Raw genomic sequence first — 8116 nt, forward strand, 5'->3', positions numbered from 1 at the left:
TCGGCGATTTTCGTCACTCGCAAAATTTTCGGGTCTTGAAAATCTACGGAATTCCATTCGCGTGTTTACCTTCGCGAATATCGTCACGCCCGGCACTCCGTCTTTTTAATTTAGAATTTTATTTTCACACACGCGAGAAAAAGTTGAAAATAATAAACCGAATGAGGTGACAGGTAGAGACGAGAAGTCAATTCGCGTCTTGTCTCTACAGACTTTGAGCCACTTCTTTACGTTTCGCAATTAGAACTTTTCGGATAAAAGTCTTTGATTGAATATGAATGTATGAAGACGAGCCACGCGCGCCGTTGGGTTTCCCATGCGGCTCGCCATACGTTATCACCCTAACAAGTCCTCTGTATAGACTCGAGGTTCGCCGTATTACGTAAGCTAACATTTCTCTGTGTACGTAACAATTTCCATGATTTCCTTGCAGATTAGGCGTGCACGATCAAAGCCCCAACCGCATCAAATATACATTCCCAGCGGCGTTCGATTGAAACTTACCAATGAGACCGGCAACAAACGCGCTCCGATAATTATCACATAATTACGCGGGCAACGGCCGAAATTACGCGCGATAACGCGACGCGTAATCGCTTCTGCCAGCATCGAGCATTAAGCATGTCGGTCAATTTTCGAAAATTTTAATTAAGCCGCGTAGCGCGCGCCATGTACGGGCCGGCTTCATATTTAGGTTAATGGAGATCGGTTCGACGGTATGTAATAAACCTCGCGCCGTCGTGCTGGGAATATTTGGGACGAGGACTCTGTAAGAGAGAACGGATGAGAACGGGGAGAGAGGGGGGAAGAGCGAGTCAAGCGCTCATTTTGCGGAATATAAAAGTTTTACGAGGCGCGCGGGAACTGATGAGTCCGGTACGTAATGCTGCTTGATCCATCAATACCTGTCGGCTGCGCCGCGGACACCGAGCTAGAAAATTTATCATTGCCTATAAATCAGTCTCGCGGCGTGGGAATTTTCAGGCTGACGAAGAGAACGCGCCGGGGAACGTGTCCCAATTAAGAAAGGCGGACCGGAATCTAGAACCGACAATTCGAAAAGCTGCCGTCGCGCGACATGGACTTGTGAACTCGATGAACTCTTATCGTTCTCATGCTTTATATTCACGAAGTAGTACGCGTCTTTCGATTTCTTCATCAAATGAGACTTCGATATTTTTTGATCGGGAACTGTTTAACAGATAGAGACGTCGGCTTCGACTTGATACACACAGCTCCATTAAATTTAGCAGCTTCCATTGTTTTTCTTAGACTAGAACTCGTTCGTTCAGTGGAGATGAACTTTCAGTGAACTTTCGCAAAGCTCGTTTGAAATGCCATGCAATAAGAAATCTTATTTTTTTTTACCAGTAATATATCGACGTTTCTAACGAGTTTCGTCAATTAACGTGATTTACGTCTTACAACGCGCTCGTTGTCGTCAACAGGTATGTTCGCGCACAAAGTTTTGTTGATCCCTCTCGAGGAATTCTTTTCCCATCCATTTCAAAGAGTCTGGTTCGCGTCCTACTGACAACGGGGACGGCGACGGCGACGGTGACGGTGACGGCGACGGCGTCGGCGTCGGCGTCGACGACCTCGGACACCTTTTCTACCGCAGGAACTCGTTAAAAATACGTTTGCAAATGGGATTCCGCCGGGCGACGAGCCCTTTTTTTTGTTGCATACTCCACCTCCCTCACCGCTCTCTTTAAAGTTTCATGCCTCGTGGGAATGGATCGCAGCTGCGCAACTACAGTTAAGCACCGCAGATCGCACTGAAGCAAAGCTAGAAGCCGCAATCTTCGTTCAAAAAGGACCTTTCGTCCGCTACGAATCTTCTGGCTATAGAAGCTTAGACGTATATCGCTCTCACGTTCTATTAATGCCGTTCCCGTTGATGTCTCATAGGCGTCTCCAGATAACGTCAAGCGCCATGACAATTACGAGTATCCCGACACCCAAGAAACGTAAAATATTCTGTAAGAATATGAGAATGCCCGAATCGAAATTTTGGGGTTCTACATGGACGCTATCAATTCAGTCAAACTTGAAGAACCAGTGGAGAATCTTGAAATTAACGTTGATTATTGTCCTACTTATGAGGTTATAAATGATTACCTATTTCTTTTATAATGAAACATAAAGAAAATTCTGCTAATATCCTCTTAAATAACTTCACGATCTGTACTATAAGCACTTTTAGAAAATAAGTATCAGGAATCATTTAATATCATATGATAATGTTTTATTTTCTGAGAAAGCAAAATTTATTATTTTATTTACATATTGATTATATTTACCCATTAATTTTTATTTCAATACTTGTTTTTCATGCATATTTTATCTGCACAGTCGAGTATAAATTATATAAATAATAAAGTACTGATTGAAGTTAAGAATAGAGATAAATGCAAACACAAAATTTACTGCATGAAAGGATAATAGTTTGTATGGTGTTATACTTTGAGATACTAGTCCTTTAAGTTTGATGGAATTTGCAGAGTTATATCGTAGAACCAAAATTTCAACTTGGATAATGTGATAGTAAATTTATGTTGTGCAATGTAAAGTCAGTATCTTTTGTACAATTATGATTCGCTCTTGTATGTATGAGTATTAAACAAAAAAAAACACTTTATCTGCGTATAACTAATATAATAAATTATTATGAGTTTAAAAAGATAAAATTGCTTTAATGATTAAACGGAAAGTAATAAACGCGATTTTAATGTGTTGCAAATAAATCCTTCCACCTGAAAATCGCTAGAAATGATTTATAAATGCAATTATGATTAAAAATATTTATATAACAGCTTTATGTTACATGGATTTTAACCAATAAATGCATCAGCAAAGAATAAACTGTTTTCGTTGCTTTCGGCCTTTTTATTATTTACGCACACGTGTGCTAAGCTCTTCAAGAATTTCCACTCATAAGCGCAGCAAAATCAACAGCCCTCGTTCGAAAGAGAAAAATAGATTAAATAAAGGAATTTGTATGGATGAATAACGTTATTTTTTCTACTCTTTTGTTTTTTAACCAAGCGTTGAATCATAGCACAAACGAGTAAACTAATCGAAAGTTCCGTTTCCGGAATCGCGTTTTAGTGCGCGCGTGGCGAACGATCGCGAAATTGGCTATCGATCGTGAAGCACCGATTTCGATATACGAGCAATCGGTTGTGCTTGGAATTGTTTTAAAAGCTGCGCGTGCCGCTCGAATTCAAGCACATCTATTATTTCGATGTCGGCCTCTCACCGTGCGTAAACACAGTAAGTGTTCATTGTCGTTGCTCCGCATTTTCTGCTTCGCGTGTATTTGCCGTCAAAACGCCAAAAACTACTACACCATTATTTATTGGATTCCATTATTCCCACGAGCGGTAATTAAAAAGTTCGTGTTTGGACTTCGAGCGGCCGATCGTACTGCCGCCGCCGCCGACGCTGCCGCCGTCGCCGCCGCTGCCGCCGCCGCTGCCGCCGCCGCACCAGAGTTCGCGAGTTGTTGCAAAATTCGAGCGGAAAAGGCATCAATTAAAAAATTACGACCGCGTTGCAAGTCGGCGCACGGTACTCTACGTATCCATCGCGAAGTAAGTCTTTATTCTCTTGATTAATGTTTCCTTCGCCGCTAATGAAAAGTAAACTTTTATTACCGTCTGCGCGCGTTCTCGGAGAGAGAACATATTTATAATGAGTAAATAATAGCGGCTTATTAGACTTTTCGTCGTCGGCAAGGAACGTGTCTAACGTGTCTAATGACTAAATCCGCGTTGCGCCGGCTAGCTGCCGTTTCGCTTACGAACGCACGTGCCAGCATGACATTAATATTTTGCCCGGTGATTTGTAATCCTATCCTATGCGGCGGTATTTTATACTGGGATTGTTCAGGATATCACTCGGATCGGGTGAGTGAAAAATGGATCGATCGATCATATCGTTTGGACGGACACGTTTCAATTGCTCGTGACAAATGTTTATAAAACGATCGGGTTAAAGATAGGAAACGTGATGTATCTGCGAATAAATATTTGCTCATCGGCCGATTTAAGTGGCACTACGATAGTCAGCCAGTTGCGCAACAATCGTTAAATTGTCTCGTGATCCGCTGCAATTAAAGACGCGAGTGATACGAGTCAATGATAGTGCCCGACGCAATGTGCAAGCGTCTAAAACATTAATGAGCGAATATCTCTTCAGTTTGTTATGCAGTGGTTATTGTCAGATTGTTTTACGTAATTTCTGTTATATATTCCGTGCGCTTATATATTCGATGCGCAATAAATCATCATTAAATTTGTTTCTGAGCTGCGCTGCTCGTTGCACATTACCTTTGCGAGTCGTAGATAAGGATAGCCAACATGTATGTTGTTAATTAAATAAGTTTGCAAAACTACATCAATTTTAATTTTATTAAAAAATACGACAGATATTATGCAATATAATTATAATAATTCTCGCTCATTTTCTATGTGTTGGAATCATACTTGCTTAAAACGAGGTACATTATAAAGATACATTACTTATGAATGAATCGTATAATTTATGTAACTTCGGCAATAAAAAGTAAAAACATTAAACTGGCAATAATTAAATTACGAATTAACTGTGAAAGTAGACTTTACTCCCCCTCTAATTTAGACTTTACTTCTAATTTATTTATCGAATATCGTTGCCTACTCTCGTATCTAAAATGAGTTACGCAGAAGATGTTAACGTGTCTCTCGGATAACAAACGCAATTGCGCGAGAAGGAATAAATGCTCCACTTTATGTTCCACAAGGCACTTTATTTTAGTTTACGGCTCCGCATTACTATTCCCACAATTAATTATATTATCTGCTCAGACGGGCTACATAAATTCCTGGTTAACGTCCACTTCAACGTTGGTACACGTCAGAACTTGACGTGCACACGGCATAGCCACGTGGCGCGCGAGTATTTCAATTTGCAGTTGCATTCTGCGCCCAGTGTTTGAAATCCTGCTCCTGCGCGCAGCAGAATCGCGCGAATACATTTACATTACTTACCCCGGAATCGTGATATTTAGCTACCCGCCTATTTGGTACATATTCCCGGAGTCTCCCTCGCGCTTACGGTACCGTTTACACGGCGTGCGGAATATACGTTCCGCTTAAATGGTAGAAAGCACGTTATCCGGCGCGATACTTAACTATAGATAAAACGCACAATAAGTAAGAATTCCGAGCTTCCGGCGCGCGCGGCATTTTGCTGAATAAATGTAAAAAATTGGAGACTTTTCGCGGACTATCCTATAGATTCTTCTTTATCCCATGAAACATACGCACTAACCGCGGTAAATTAAATTATTATTTAATTTCCTATTTTTTCAGAGATGAAAGAAATGCTTCTTTTTCTTGTAAAAGAAATTTCTATCAATGACTATAAATGTGTTTTCCTCTATTCGACTTCATACGTACGAAGAAAAAGAAATATTCTCTCTCTCTACGAGAAAGAGAGAGAGAGGGAAAGAGGGAGAAGGAGGGAGAAAGGGAGGGTGAGAGAGAGAGAAAGCGGGGGAGAGAAAGATGCTGGTATTAAAAGTCCGTTATCACGTGACGGACTTTCCAAGCATTTCTCAATAAAATACGATAGTTCGCTAATTACATCGAGATCGTGCCTGAGGTGACACCGCGGGCAGTCAGCTTAAAATGTGGAAAAGATACGGACTTGGCGCGGGTGGTTAAAGCCACGTCTGGAAGAAAGTAATAATCGTTATGCAAAGCTGTAGTCTGCGCGAGATAACTGGCAAGGGCTACTTAGAGAGAAACTCTCTAACCTGTAGCGGAGAGTGCCGCGCGGCGATTCCCCTCGGTGTACCTTACATTTCATAATTTGAAAAAAAAAAAGACGACAGCCACGCGATGCAACATAGTGGGGCGCGCGATAAGCCTGCGCATAGAATTAAGAAACAGGAGCGCCGGCGAAAAAAGACACTATCAAGAGAGATAGTTACTTCATTTCTCCCAAGCACCAATGAAGCAAGCACTATCAGATGCATGATTTATAATACCTTCGGCGCTCGCTACCATCGGAACCGTTTAAGTGACGTCGTATTGTAGTATCGTAGTGTGGTTAAAAAATAAAGATAAAACGAAGCCGAGCCGAGCGACGCTACCGTAAAAACAAAATTGTATTATATTCGATTCCATTAGTTTCCTCACGTTCCTGTAATTAAATACTTTTAATCAGTTACACAATTACCGTTCGCGGATCTGTATATTTTTCCGACATAAACAGAAATGTTATACTACTCGCGGTGAAACGTGAAATTATTGAACTTCTCGCTGTAATATTTTTAATGGATGTGGCGTACTTGGCATATATATGGGGCGAATCACTCGCGAAATCCATTTTAAACGTATTTCAAAGCGAATTCGGGAGGTGAATTTACTAACCGCTCCTATCGTTTCATATTGTACTGACCGATATTTCATCCCCAACGTCACCCGTGCACGACAATTTTTTTGTACATGTACCAACTGTCGTTAGATAATCGGTGTCCCCGCCAGACGTTCATCAATCATTACCATATCAGCTGGTTGAGCCGTCCTTTCATCAGAGACAAATGGACGATCCAGCTAGAAAGTATGTCAGTACGAAAACGATGTTCGCGATTCGCGAATCGCGCAACCGAGTCGCAAGAGAGAATATCGAGTTTCCAGATAAATTCTTGTCAAGAGATACCGTCGCAAGATAAACTTCGTTGTAAAATTCCTTCGTTATTGTTCTCAACGTATGATCGCTCGCAAAACTACTAAGAAATAGAGAATAGACTAAGAAATAGAGGATATGGGGATTCTAAAACAATTTGAAGATGTAAGGCGGGAGGAAGTGGTTTTGATGGGGAGAAGTAGTTTCGTTTGGAAGGTTGGTTTTGATTGGGGGATTTAATTGGGGTGAAAGAGGTGGTTTTGATTGGGGAGGGAGAAAAGGGATTTTAAGTTTGAAACTAAAAATTATGATACCCCCATAATCATTCTCTCAAATCCCTCTTTCCTGCCCCAATCAAAACCACCCTTTCTCCCATCAAAATTCCCTGTCTCCAATCGAAATCTCCCATCTTCTCCTATTCTAGTATCCCCATAATTCTTCTGCTTTAAAAATCGAAATGTTCAGGATCTCGTCGAGCTTACAGAGTGTTTCGCAGGGTACTTGATGTAGCCGTGAAGGTGGCTGGTGACCGTAACGTACAATTACGAGCACAGCTTGAGCCGAGGGGTAACGCGTATCGGGCCAAGGCAACGGCAATGCGGCGCGCAAGATAGAAAGGACGTGGACGTCGGTGGGTGGAGTGCAGCAGAGGATGGGACCGGGGATGGCGGTGCAGCAGAAGAGGGGCTAGGTACTTAAAAGCCTACCTGGCACTCCGCTAATGTTCTCGTTACGTTTCAGCCCCGTGCTTCCGCTTCAGATTTAATGCATCCACCGGCGCCATCGTCACGGGCCGGACGTTGGCGCGGCTTCGACTAACCGGTTGCCACAACCAACGCGTACGACTCAGTCCACGTAGAAATGCACGAAATATCGTCAGCATCCAGATAATAATGCAATTTTTCGTATAGTCTATCGCGTTTTTGCAAGTGGTAACTCGTCTGATATGAATGACATGCGGTTAAATTTCTTTCCCGTCAAAATTTTTCAATCAATTTTGGTTTAGTGAAAAGTTTCATCCCAAATTGCCGGCATCCTGTGTGATGAATGTACGTCTGTATCTAGGATACAAAAGCACAATGCAATGTCTGATATTTCGTCTGATCGTCGTATCGTAAAGGTAATATCGCTTCGTAGGATTCTCAATTTGCCCGGTTTGAAGTAACTTTATTTCATCGCGGCGCGCTCTCGTAACGCAGCCATTCGCGTGCTAAGATCGAGAAAGAGCTTTTGGCAGGTCTCGCTTTTCGATACGAAAGAAAGTCAATTGTCAGTTAGTTCCGTGTCGGATATATCGGCTTCAGGTAGACACTGCACACGCGAGCCAACGCTGTGCAGTCGATGGCGCGGAGGCGGTCAGTAGGATTTATGTATGAGACGCCAGCGGAGTTTGGAGAGATAAATTAGTCGTGCCGGCAATAAAAAGCCGACTTGCGGA

This window comes from Odontomachus brunneus, unplaced genomic scaffold, assembly GCF_010583005.1.
Source record: "Odontomachus brunneus isolate Ranch 3 - 2012 unplaced genomic scaffold, Obru_v1 Obru_scaffold_047, whole genome shotgun sequence".
Lineage (NCBI taxonomy): Eukaryota > Metazoa > Arthropoda > Insecta > Hymenoptera > Formicidae > Odontomachus > Odontomachus brunneus.